Source organism: Dendrobates tinctorius, unplaced genomic scaffold, assembly GCF_039654945.1.
Source record: "Dendrobates tinctorius isolate UK_male_01 unplaced genomic scaffold, ASM3965494v1 ptg000211l, whole genome shotgun sequence".
Lineage (NCBI taxonomy): Eukaryota > Metazoa > Chordata > Amphibia > Anura > Dendrobatidae > Dendrobates > Dendrobates tinctorius.
In genome coordinates this window covers 21939477-21953728 of record NW_027361878.1, presented here as the reverse complement: position 1 = coordinate 21953728, position 14252 = coordinate 21939477, and positions in this window count along the sequence as shown.

Here is a 14252-nt window from a genome sequence, read left to right as displayed (position 1 = left end):
CAACTGTGGCTTAACGACTCCACAGCCCGAGGAAACTAGCCTTAGGTGCATGGATAGGGTCCTAATCCTTACAGTACAAAAAATGTGGAATCCGGTACTCTTGAAGTTTTATTTAGACGTAAAGTATAGTGTATGAAAAACGATGACGTTTCGGTCTGTGACCTTCCTCAGAGCATACACTAGTGATGGATAGATAGATATTCACATCTATTTTCACCTATATAAAGTCCACATAGGATAATCCCAGAGTAGTGAAAGGGTTTATGCTTACCCATATGTGGCTGAATTTAGGATTGTGGTTCAGGTAGCGTAATGCTGCTGTGGCAATAAATGCAGCCAAGTAAGATCCACCTACTTGACCCGTCTCCAGATATGGGTTAGTGATGGCAGCATTTAGCGGTGACCTCAGTCGCAATGTCTGCCTGCTTTGGTTCCACATTTTTTCATCATATATGGGCAAAACATTTTTTGACAGATCCTTTTTTCTGTAAAGGGGCATACAGGAGTGAGTGTGCAGAGCTCCACTGCTGGCGTTTTATCATCAGAGCGAACAAGAAGATCAACTACTGGAATTTCAACAAGCCCGATCCTTCTCTCCCCTGACATCAAATATCAAGGGAGAGGCGGGAAGCCCCAATACACATCAGATTGTTGGCTGATCCTGCTGACGTTGGCTTTATGTGTATGGAAGCCTTAGGACGGTTTCACACATCAGTGGCTCAGGTACGTGATGACAGTTTCCTCACGTACCGGAGACACACGTAGACACATTAAAATGGATGTCTGCACAAGCCAGTGTGTTTTCATGGACACACGGTCCTTGTGAAAAACACGGAGACATGTTCGTGTGCGTGGTCCGCAAAAATGCTGAACACGTGCACACGGACGGTCGCTAGGGAAGAAGCGCTACTGTAAGCACCAGAGGCGTATCTAGGCTTTCTGGCACCCGGGGCAAGAATTTGGTTCGGCGCCCCCCCCCCCCCCCCCCAAGTACATATGCGACTTGCACACTTAGTCATGTACCCACGAGCTGCTCTCCCTAATGCTCAATGTTCAGTAAAAAACTGAAAGCAGGAAGAGAAGCTCGTTGTCACAGGACCATAAGTATGAAAATCGCATATGAGTGAAGTGTCTATGTGATGGCACTGGAACCTGCAGAGCTGAATCCTGACATTGCAGCTTCTGAATTCTCACAACGAATGCACTGCACACTTTTAGGATTCTCCCTTGTCGATGTACAGTCATGTCAGCACAGGTATGTGATTTATATACTTCTGGCCACATTCCGACTAGACGTGTCCGGCCTCGCTCCGTTCATTTTCATGGAGTGAGGCCACACATGTCTAGTCAGCATGTGACCGCATGTATGTAAATTACCGGCATGAGAGAATCCTGACAGCGTTCAGTGAGCACTGTGAGAATTCAGAAGTCTGCAGTCACATACAATGTCTGCAGACTCAGCGCAAACCTGGACAATCCCTTTAATGCTCCTAACAAATAAAAACATGAGACTTAGTCAGTGTCACAAATAACATTTACATCCAGGTACCTTATAGATGTCGTCGTCTCTGCACTCGTTCTCCTTTTCTTGTCCAGAACCCATGATGAGTTTTCTCATCCACAGCCATCTCTGCAGACGTCCATCTTCTCCGGTCTTCTGCAGCAAATCCCCACACGATGCCCTTAAAGATAGAAGTGTCATTATAATGCTCCTGAATAAAAATATCTGCAATATACTGTCACCTCACACTATTCCCCTCTAGCATCCCACCTGTTCACCATACTGTCTCCTCATATATTTACCCCCTCACTCTCTATACTGTCTGCTCACACATATCCCCGACTCCCCATACTGTGTCCACTTACATTCACCCGTTCGCACCCCTTACTGTCTGCACCCAACCCCCATACTGTTTCCTCAAACTCTTCATTTTGTGTCCTCAAATCTCCCCACACACATTAAATACCATCCCCACTCCAAATCCCCCATCACTAATCCCCCACACACATTAAGTACCCCCCATCCCCACTCAATAACCCCTCATCCCTACTCCCAAATCCCCCCACACATTATGTACCCCCACTCCAAATCTCCCCACACATTATGTACCCCCACTCCAAATCTCCCCACACATTACCCCCACTCCAAATCCCCCCACACATTAACCCCCATCCCCACACATTAACCCCCATCCAACCCCCATCTCCACTCATTAATCCCCACAGTCATTAACCCCATCTCCACTCATTAACCCCCAATCATTAACCCCATCTCCACTCATTAACCCCCCACATTAACCCCCATCACCACATTAATCCCATCTCCACTCATTAACCCTCATCCCCACATTAATCCCATCTCCACACATTAACCCCCATCCCCAAATTAACCCCCATCTCCACTCATTAACCCCCATCTCCACTCATTAACCCCCACACATTAACCCCCATCTCCACTCATTAACCCACTCATTAACCCCCATCCCCACATTAACCCCCATCTCCACTCATTAACCCCCCACTCATTAACCCCCATCCCCACATTAACCCCCATCTCCACCCATTAACCCCCATCCCCACATTAAGCCCCATATCCACTCATTAACCCCCATCTCCACTCATGAACACCCCCATCTCCACACATTAACCCCCTTCCCCACATTAAGCCCCATATCCACTCATTAACCCCCATCCCCACATTAAGCCCCATCTCCACTCATGAACACCCCCATCTCCACCCATTAACCCCCCACTCATTAACCCCCATCTCCACTCATTAACCCCCATCCCCACATTAACCCCCTTCCCCACATTAAGCCCCATATCCACTCATTAACCCCCATCCCCACATTAAGCCCCATCTCCACTCATGAACACCCCCATCTCCACCCATTAACCCCCCACTCATTAACCCCCATCTCCACTCATTAACCCCCATCCCCACATTAACCCCCTTCCCCACATTAAGCCCCATATCCACTCATTAACCCCCATCTCCCATCTTCGGTGGTTCTTCAGCTCCACAGTGGAGCACACTTACCACCAGGGTTCTCTCTGGGCGCCGGGGAGTGACGTCAGCAGCGTGATCACATGACCTGATCACACTGCTGACGTCGCTCTGGCCCGGCGGTCAGAGCTTCAATTGTACTGGCGTCTGTATAGACACCAGTACAATTGCTGCCTGGGAGTCGGCGCGGCCTCCTCTGCGTCGGCTGTCAGCTTGACAGCTGACACAGAGAACCGCCGACACACAGGACAGGGGGCGGCAGAACGCAGCCGCAGGGGGAGAGACACTGCCGACCGCTGCATTAGGCGGCCGGGCGGCCCGACTGCGCCCCCCTGCTGCCTGCGCCCGGGGCAACTGCCCCGGCTGCCCCCCCCTGGATACATCACTGGTAAGCACTGTTCCCCTGCGGCTGGTGCTGAACGCGGCTGTCATTCTCTGCTGGCAACAGCGAGCAGGAGAGAAGAATGAATGAAAACCCGACGTGGGGTCCCCCTCATTTTGTGGACCAAACTTGCAGCAAGGATGTTTCTCAAGCATAGAGGGGTCCCCACACTGTTTTTTTAATTAGTTAAGTAAATTAAAAAAAGGCGTGTGGTCCCCCCTATTTTTGACAACCAACCTGACTAAAGCTGAGGGCTGATATTCTCAGGCTGGTAAGGGGCCATTGATCTTGGAGGGCCCCCCCAGCTGCCCGGAAAAGGTGCATCCATTAGATGCGCCTATTCTGGAGCTTTGCCTGATTCTTCCCACTTGCCCTGTAGCGGTGGCAAGTGGGGTAATAATGGGTTAATGCCACCTTTCTATTGTAAGGTGACATTAAGCCCGGGTAAGTAATGGAGATGTGTCAGACACCCATCCATTGCTAATCCTATAGTAATTAAAGGGTTAAAAAACCACACACACAATCAGAACAAAGTATTTTAATGAAATAATATACTACACACATTGTTTAATTCTTTATTACACTCCTAATTCCATTGCGATGCCCTCGTTCTCCGGTAGAAAAGGTTAAAATAATAAACCAAACATATACATTACCTGTCTGGCGTCCAGTCACGTCTCACGGCGTAAATCCATCTTGGGGGGGTTGGTAATCAGTTTATAGGCAGAGCGCTGTTATCACAGACGCTCCGACTAAACTACTGTAGAATGAATGGAGGCAGAGCCAGACTCATTGATGAGCGGTGATGTCACCGCTCATCAATGAGTGTGCCGGCTGCTTCCAAAAACAAAGGTCCCTCTAAAGGCTATTAATATCTGCCCCCACTCACTGGCTTTCCCTCTCTGGTTGCGAAATTACGGCGGGAGCCCACGCATTTTTTTTCCAACGATTTAACACCTTAATGTAATACCTAGATGTCCCAAATTTCATACACATACCCTAATCTAATTATTAAAAGACATACAAAAAAATAAATTAAATTGTTTACTGTAAGTAAACCATGTGTCGTTTCCTGTCGGGTTCTGAAATGATTTTACAGAAGTCGGCAATTGATTTAGCGGCTATTCTGCTATGTAGAACTCTATGAAATAGAATATACATGTCAATGAGACATATTTATATGTGTATATATCTATTCTTTCGTTTGGGTTTTAACCTGTCATTGGGCTCCATTATATGACCACTTTGCAAGCCTGCGAGAAAATCTTGACGTGCGGATGCTTACATGTGCAAAAAACTGAGCCACACCTTGACAACGGATGACATACGGATCTCTGTTCAGGGAACATTTTTGCGTATTACGACCAGGGCTGTGGAGTCGGTAAGCCACAGTTGCGACTCCGACTCCTGGATTTTATCAGGCTCCGACTCCGACTCCTTCATAAATGGCCAATTCATAACAACAAATTTACTGTTGTAAAATATTAAACATCGTGCTTATTCAGTTTCTCACCATCATATAAGTAATCAGACCACTTAGAGCAAAAACTACATTTATTAGAATACAATTAGAATATAGCAAATAACTTTTATAAACTTTTCTAAACTATAAGTAAATATGCAATAAACACTTTTATGCAGTTAATAAGAAATCTATAAATTTGTCCTCAGAAAAAGTATTGCCTCTGTCAGATCCTCCTTCATGGATGCCCTCAAATCTGATCTAATTATTTTGAGAGCAGAGAACAACCTCTCTACACTAACTTGTGTTGGTGGCAAAGCAGTAACCACTCGGGCAACATCTCTGACAATGTCAGGATACAGAGGAATCGCTTGTTGCACTGTTATTTTTGATGAACGGTCAAATTTCTCAATTTCTTTTAGTGCACATGAAAAATTCTGCTGAAATGTACTGGCTGTGTTCCTTGATGGGGATGACTCTTCTATGCGGGAACGCTTTGCACGGTCCTTGGATCCAAATATTTTTCGAAATTAAATTCTTCATCAGTTGATGATGAGGGTGAAGATGTGGCAGGACGACCAAATTCTTCTTGTTCCTCCTGACTGTTCTGCAACCCTTTCATCCTTACTGCTATTTCAAACAGAGCTTCTTTTCCTTTACTTAGCTGTTGATCATCTAGAAGAATCCGATGCATTGGGTCTACATAAACAGCTGCCAAAAGAATGTTATTTTGTAAGAGTAGCTCCTCTCTCCATTTCATTGATGTAGCAATGCCACTTGCAATTAACCCTCCTCTTTGGGACAGGCGAAACATCAGGTTCTTCCACTCCTTTAAGAAAATACCTGGAGTTAAGGCCTCTGCTTGTAATTTTTTAGTCACTGTAAATGGGTGCTCTAGCAATTTTTCCAGCTCAGTCACCTGATTCCACTGACTTTCATTTAGCGTCAGTTGAGGGTTAGCCATGTCTACAAGAAAGGTTTTCAGTTCAACCAAGCGCTGAATCATTAAGTAAGTACTGCCCCATCGTGTGGCTTGATCAATAATTGCCCCTTTTCCAGCACGTCTCTTCAAAATTGAGTCAACTTTAGGGGTTCTGGCAACAGTAGCCAATTTTCTCACCTTGCCAATCAGTGCAGCAGCATGTCCTTCTTGCAGACTGTCTCTTATAGCCAGCTGTAGCGTATGCACAACACAGCGCATGTGATGAATGAAAGAACATATTGACACAGTTTCAACAAGATCATCTAAACTATCATGTTGCTGTTCATCTGAAGCAACTTCAGTTTGCTCCTCAGTTACAATACTGTGTTCCTCTATTTCAAACATTTCTGTGTCTGTGGACCCAGAATGTTCTTCTAACTGCTGGTCACCATCATTACTCATTCATTAGCTTAATAGTACTTATCATATTTGAAGCATTGTCAGTTACGACAGAAAGAACTTGCTCTTTTTTAAGTTCATAGTCTTGCAGAACCTTTTCCACCAAGACCTGGAGAAACTCACTGGTGTGATGAGCTTTGGTGTCTTTTACTGCCAATGTCTTGGTAACTATTTCATTTTTGTCACAAACAAATCGGACATTGATGGCAAAATAGTTCACTCTGTGACGTGTGCAGGCATCCATTTTAAGAAACAGAAAGCGTCCCTTGAGAGTTTTTTTAAGTTCTTCCTTTTGTTTAAAAGCTTCTTCGATTACTAATTTTCTTTTTTTTTTTTTATCCAATAAATTTTTATTGAAATTTTCAAAGACAGAAATGATCTTACAGAAAGAAAACCAAAGATCATATTATAGACAGACAAAAATGCAAACAACAATAACAATAACAATATCAGACAAAGAGACCGTAGGAAAAGGAAGGGAGGGGGGGGGGATCCGGAAAGACTCAAGAAATCCTAATCCGATCCGATGTATAGACTAAGTACCAAACTTTATGGGAGATGCCAAGGGGTGGGAAACCCAACCCGCCCAGTTCTTCATTACCCTGTCTCTGAACCCTGCATCTAGTGAAAGAAAGTACTCATGATGAAATGTTGAGTTAAGTCTGACCACCAACTCCGCGAGGGTAGGCGGGAGCGGGGCCTTCCATTTAGCAGTGAGGCTAATCCTAGCAGCCATCAATATATTCGAGACCAAGGGTACGAATTCTAGGGGAAGTGTTTCGATCCCAATGTTTAGAACTGCCAGTTGAGGAGATAGAGGGAAATCAATACCCGTCACAGATTTAAGTAAGTTTGAGACAACTAACCAAAAGGGAGTCAAACTAGGACATTTCCACCACATGTGAGCCAAAGTACCTCTTCCTCCACACTGTCTCCAGCACAAAGGGGAGAAATTCTTTCCAAATTTAGATAAAGTAATCGGGGGATAGTACCATCTAAGATGAATCTTTTTTAGTGTCTCAAGGTGGTTGATACATTTAGATGCCCGCTGTATTGCTTTTATTCCCGCTCTCCACTCTTCATCCGAGGCGTGAAAAGATAAATCCTCCTCCCAACGCGACATATAAGTTGGTCTTATAGGAAATAAAAGGTTATTACAAGCTTTATATATAGCAGATAAGCCCTTGTACTGGTGAGGGTTGGATAGGAGAAATTTTTGAAAAGAAGAGGGGCATACAGGTAATAAGGGGAAGGAGAGGCGGTGTATTGATGATAATAAATGTTTCACTTGGAAGTGTTGGAAAACCGTTTTCTCTATACCAGAGAAGTTCGAACATAATTTGGAAAAGGACGAGAAGGTACCCTCCCACAACATATCTCCCAGTGAGTGGATACCAGCCTTCATCCAGGGAAGGAGATCAATATAGGGTATGTGAAAGGACAGGGCCTTGATATTTATCAGGCTCGGCGACAGTGAGATCCAATCTCCCACCACTCGCCTCCAACCTACAAGGGTGGCCTGCATTGTAATTAGCGGAGGGGAATAAGGCGTCGGCCGGAGCGATTCTGCCTCTAGTAGGCACCGTAATGAGGACCCTTCGACAAAGCTCGATTCTATCTGTATCCAGCCCAAATTCTCAAGCGGGGTTGACCACCGCTTTTTCACCGCTTCTAAAACAGCAGCCTTATAATACCCGGCTATGTAGGGAACTCCCATGCCACCTTCCGTATATGGGAGATACATAATTTTACCCGCTACTCTAGGTTTTTTATTAGCCCATATATATCGGTTAGTAATATTTTGGAGTTTAGTGAGGAATTTGGAAGGAATTACAATAGGGAGGGAACTAAAATAATAAAGAATTTTAGGGAGAAGAAACATTTTAAAGGCTTGGACTCAGGCTATCCACGAAAAACCATGTAAAGGATGTCTAGAGATTTCAGAATTTAGAGCTGAGACCAAGTTTCCCATGTTAGTTGAGGCGATATATTTTGAGCGGGTAAGGGTTATACCTAAGTATGGAATTCCGTCATCCCGCCATGTAAAGGGGAGTTCTGTTTTCAGTCTCTCTTGAAGCGGCAAAGGGACTGCTATGGGAAAAATAAGAGACTTAGTCGCATTAAGTTTATAAAAGGAAACTGCTGAGAATAAGGACAGAGAAGTCATAACAGCCGGTAAAGATTTATGCAAGTCAGTACAAGTGATAATAATGTCATCTGCATATAAGCCAATCAAATGGTGGTGTGAACCTATATGATAACCTGAAATATTTTTGTTAGATCTTATGGACTCAGCCAGGGGTTCTATAGCCAAAGAAAATATAATCGGTGACAGGGGGCAACCCTGACGGGTTCCGTTAGTGATCTGGAAGGGGGAGGGCAAAAAACCTGAAGATAGCACCCTAGCATTATGGTTAGAGTATAACGACAGAATAGCCGACAATATTGGGCCATCAAAACCGAACTTTTTAAGGACAGAGCTAAGGTATCCCCAATGTACCCTGTCAAAAGCCTTCTCTGCGTCCAATGAGAGAAGCACACCGGGGACACCCATCTTTTCAGCCACATCAATAACGTCAATCATACGTCTAGTGCCATCTCCAGCCCTCCTACCGGCCACAAAACCCACCTGGTCTGGATGAACCAGGGACGGGGTAATTACATTCAATCTAGATGCCAATAATTTAGAAAAAATTTTTACATCACAGTTCAGTAATGAGATGGGACGATAATTTCCCGGGTCCTCTGTAGATTTACCTGGCTTGGGTATAGTGACAATGGTAGCCTGAAGGGAAATAGCAGAGACCGACCCAGACCTTTGCCACGAGGAGAAAGTACGGAGGAGGTACGGGGCAAGCACAGAAGAAAAACGTCTATAATAATCGTTAGGAAGTCCATCTGGACCTGGGGCGGAATGAAGTTTAGTAGTTTTTATAACCTGCTTTATTTCGGATAAAGAGAAAGGAGAGTTAAGGGCCTCAAGTTGGGTCTGCGACAATTTTGGGAGAGAGATGGAATCTAGATAGGTTTGGATATCTGTCTGTGATGGAAGCGGGGTATTCACATCTCCCTCTAAGTTATATAATTTAGAATAAAATTGTGCAAATACCTCAGCTATAGCGATGGGGTTACGTATAAGGGTTCCAGAATGATCTCGCAAGGCCTCAATATGAGCTAACCTTTCCCTCTTTTTGATACGTTTAGCAAGTAATGAACCCGCTCTGTCCCCCATTGCATAAAAAGAAGTTTTCATTTTCCTCAAGTACTTCTCATGCTGATCTAATAGAAAGGACCTGAGTTGTGAACGGGTTAAGGCCAGTTGTTTAGAGACCAAAGGGGACGGGTTAAGCTTGTTAATGCGTTCCAACCGTTGCAAATCAGCCACTAAGGTCGCTCTAGTGTGCTCGCGCTCTCTTTTAAGTTGGGATGCTCTTTGCATAAAAAGGCCTCTAACAAAAGCCTTATGGGCTTCCCATATAGTTTCATCCGAAACCGACTGATTATCATTGATAGAGAAGTATTCCGCCAGCTGCGCCTCCACCTCCGTCCCCACCTCCTGCCTAGTTAAAAGAGCAGGATTTAGTTTCCATTGCCAGGGAGTCCGTGGCCGAAACCCCACAGATATTTCCAAACTGACAGGAGCATGGTCTGACCAGGAGATTGTTCCCACCTCCGCCGAAACACATGCCGGGAGAGTTCCGCTGTCAACTAGGAAGTAGTCAATTCTGGAGTAGGAGCTGTGTCTATGGGAAAAGAAAGAAAAATCCCTCTCTGTAGCATGTAAGTATCTCCAGACATCATGTAAATGCTTTTCCAAACAGAGAGAGCTCAGTTCACCTCGACCCACTTTTGAGCGCGGTGAACAGTCTAAAGCCCTTGAAGGGACAACATTAAAGTCACCACATATAATAACTCCGCCTCTAGCCTCCACCTCCACAACTTTTAACAATTCTCTCATAAATTTCACAGGGGAGAGGTTAGGGGCATACACATTAACAATAGAATATGCTGAACCATCTATAACACAATTCAGAATAATAAATCTCCCTCCCGGGTCCGCAATTTCATTGAGGAGTTGAAAAGGAGTATCCTTTTTAACAAAGATACAGACACCAGCTTTTTTTGAAGTATTATTGGCAAAGAAGGCCGTGGGATACATGAGACTACGGACCCGGTGGTTGTCCCCTTCGAGCATATGGGACTCCTGTATACACAATACATCTGCTTTATTTCGGCGAGCCTCCTCCCACAACATAGAGTGTTTAAACGGCGAGTTAAGCCCCCTGACATTTAAAGAAACAAGTTTCACTGTCATGTGTAAAAAAGGTTTCGAAACTGTGGAGAACACGTCTCACCAGACACACCCAAGGACGACAAAAAGGAATACACATCAAAATGAGGGAAACAAGTAAACAGACAATAAAAAAAAACATCTATGTAAACGTAACAGGCAGTATGAATACTGCAATGGGGCAGATAAACAGCACCAGGAGAGGGAAAAAAGGGAAAACCAGGTCCCTTTGAATACACCATTCTCCCACGCTGCATCAGGGAAAGAAAAGCCATCTGCAGACAGAGGCCACAAGAAGAATTTAAGGCTGTGTGCCACCTAGAGTAGTTTTAGGAAGGTCAACCTGCCGTCTCCAGTCCGCTCTTACTCTTCTCGAAGGCTGTACTCGGCCAGGTTGTGGACTACCCCTCTTTAGGGAGGCCATTAGGTTCCAATCACGAAGTGCTTGTTCCAGCTTCTTAGGTGAGTGAAAAACGTATCTTGTCTCCATATGCACAAATCGGATCTTCACTGGAAAACCCCAGTTATAAGGAATGCTATTTTCTCTTAACACCTTACACAGGGGCGCAAACTCTCTTCTTCTGGCTAAGGTCCCTGCCGAGAGATCCGGAAAAACAGCAATTTTTGAAAAGGGCTCCGGAAGGGTTCTCTGATCTCTCATTGCATGCATGAAATCTTCCTTTACCCTAAAAGAGTGGAGACAGGCAAGCACATCCCTGGGAAGAGATTGATTAATGTGGGAGGGTTTGGGCACCCGGTGAATCCTTTCTATTCCCAGGGGCCTGGATTGAGCATCAGGGAGAACCTCTTTGAGAAAGGCCGTAAAGTGATCAGACAGATCAGCCTCTTTAACAGTCTCAGGAATCCCACGAAGTCTTATGTTACATCTGCGGGATCTGTCCTCCAAATCCCATAGTTTAAGTTGCTGGGTCGAAAAACGTTCCTCTAGGGCAGAGTAATCATCAGCCAGGACATTATGAGCAGTCGCATATTCCACCATTTTCTGCTCAATATGGTCTGTGCGGTCACCCAGGGAAACAATGTCTTGCCTAAGCTCCCCAATCATACCTTTCATATCGTCATGGAGAGCCTTCCTGAGGGAGGACAAGAGGTGCTGCATTGTGGCCTGGGTAAGAGGAATATCTTCTGTTTCCATCGCCACTGTCTCTCTGATGTCCCTAGAGGAGGGATGGGAGGATGCAGAGCCTGAGTGACATGCCGGTGCCATCTTGGATTGCTGCAGCCCTTCCCTGCTGTAGAAATCTGTAAGCTTTGCCGGGTTACTGCGCAGTTTCGGGGGTCCTCGCGGCATGCTATGTGCTCCCTGGGTCCTTTAGTAGACAAAGGTGACAAAATCAGCCTGTTTGAGCCACTTGAAGCTGAGTGGTAGCTCGTGTCTGCAGGAGCTCCCTGACTATGCAGCCTGCACCATGAGCTTCCAGGCCATGCCCCGATTACTAATTTTCTAATACTCTCTCTCTCCAGAGAAACACCAAGCTTGCGGGCCATTTCCTCATTCAGACACATAAAAGCTGGTCGTGAAAATAATGAAATAGGCACACTATCCTTTACAACAAGCTCTATGATCTGTTTTTTAAATGTATCTACTGTCATTGTCACAGTAACTTTGTCACTGACAAAATATCTTGCAACTGATGGCCGCAAAGTTCTCTGCTCCTTTGTTTGGCTGGAAGAGCTGGGCACTGGTTCATTGGTTTGGATGCAGTCTTTCTCATCCACTGCTTTCAGTACTTCTGGATGAAAGCGCTGTAAATGTCTCTTTAGATTAGAAGCTCTGGTAGGAGCATTTTTATCTTTGCCTGAATATGCACTCATCTTGGCTTCACAGCATTTGTTTTCGTCTGGATCATTTGTCATACACTGACAGACATAATGTTTTCTATCTTGAGTGATGGTGAAATGTTCAAATACAGCTGATTTAATGTGATGCTTCTTTGACATTCTCAGGTTTTTAATTCTGCATTCACAATCCAAATTACAATTGTTTTTCCTAAAAACAATTGTACAAAATTATTGCCAGGTCGTACAACTGATATAGTGGTCAGTAATACTGTTATTATTCCTCATGTACTCACAGTTAACTGATGCAAAGTTTGTTGAAAGGATAATACTTCTTACAGTCTTCCTCTTCTGAGTAGCAGGCAGCTGTGAGATGCTTGGAAGACGCACACCTAGTATGATCTAGTCTAGAGGAGGAGCTTTACTACTAAGAATTTGCAACACATTTTCACTTTCAGTTTCATACATTGTAAGTAGGGGGGTTGGGGCAGCATGAGGTTAACCAAGTATAAGATTAGATAAGGGCAGTGGAGAACAGTGACACACAAGAAGTAAGAAATGTCTCTATCTCCAGCAGAACGGCTTATCACTGTTGTTCATAGTTTGATAGAACATATATATTTGAGTAACATTTATAAAATTCATATGAAAGTTCAATTATGAAATATTAATACATTTTTTTTAAAGCTGGAGTCTGAGTCGGTACATTTCTACCGACTCCGACTCCAACCAAAACTAACTCCGACTCCACGACTCCGACTCCACAGCCCTGATTACGACCGTAAAATACGGTCTGTATTTTTATACATTAGATCTGACCTCAGCCTAACTCCTATCTAGTGATCTCTGTTGTGAGACAAAATCCAAGAAAAAATAATTTAGCCTATAGTAAGTTAATAATAGCACACTATTTAGTTACATAGTATTGAAAAAAGAGAAAACCAAGAACAAAACACAAATAACAAGAATAAACTGCCCAAAAAAATGCATGAAGGTAATAATAATAAGGGTATTTAGTAAACATAATTGTGATCAAAAGAATGTACAAGCCATTCCGCCATGTCAAGGCAACCCTTGTGGGACAGTCCTAACTCTTGTATTAAAACCTTTCCACTTGTCAATTGACGTAAATGTGAACAAGGACCGAGGGACTGAACCACCAGTAAAAGCATAGGCCAGACAGGATGGATTTCCCAGCTCAGAAACAGGGCGGTCACACCCTTATATGCACAGAATGCACATTGAACTGATTAAAAACCTGGGGTCTGAGCTGAAAAAGTAAGTTAATGTGTATGCAAAATGTAAATGCATATAATCACATGACCATTAAACAGAAAACCAAGAACAAAACACAAATAACCTAAAATAAAGCCTATGCTTTTACTGGTGGTTCAGTCCCTCTGTCCTTGTTCACATTTACGTCGCTTGACAAGTGGAAAGGTTTTAATACAAGAGTTAGGACTGTCCCGCAAGGGTTGTCTTGACGTGGCGGGATGGCATGTACATTCTTTTAAATTTAAAAATTTTGAAAATTATGTTTACTAAATACCCTTATTACCTTCATGCATTTTTTTGGCAGTTTATTCTTTTTATTTTAGGTTGTGTTTTGTTTTTTGTTCTTGGTTTTCTCTGCGTAATGGTCATGTGTTTACATGCATTTACATTTTGCGTACACATTAACTTATTTTTTCAGCTCAGACCCCAGGTTTTTAATAGGATGAAAAAAAGACCTAGGTCCTTGAAGTCCAAACTTTCTCCACCAATTGTACAATTTTGTCACTAAATAGGGTATATGCTCAACTTTTTTATCTTGTGTTTTCTCTCTGGAATATCCATGGAGTGAACATATGAACATATTCTTACAGTTTCCACATATATCAATTAATGCTTCGGCTCATTTACTTGTTTTTCTGTAGTGAGGCAGCTATA